This window comes from Penaeus monodon, chromosome 29 (assembly GCF_015228065.2).
Source record: "Penaeus monodon isolate SGIC_2016 chromosome 29, NSTDA_Pmon_1, whole genome shotgun sequence".
Lineage (NCBI taxonomy): Eukaryota > Metazoa > Arthropoda > Malacostraca > Decapoda > Penaeidae > Penaeus > Penaeus monodon.
The window spans coordinates 1439740-1439947 of NC_051414.1; positions in this window are offsets into that span (position 1 = coordinate 1439740).

Consider the following 208-nt stretch of genomic DNA (forward strand, 5'->3'; position numbering starts at 1 on the left):
AAAGATGGGAGGGGACAACTGGAGTCCTTACTGAAAGCAGGTAATCCCCTAAATGGCGGTTAATTGCATCGACACTGGTAAACAACGAGCACAAAAGAGATCGGCAATTTAGGGACTTAATAATGCAAAGAGAAAAGGCTGAATTATGAATGTCCTGCAAATGAATTTTCCACGTACAGTGAACTATGTCTGTGCGTTTGAGCGCGTT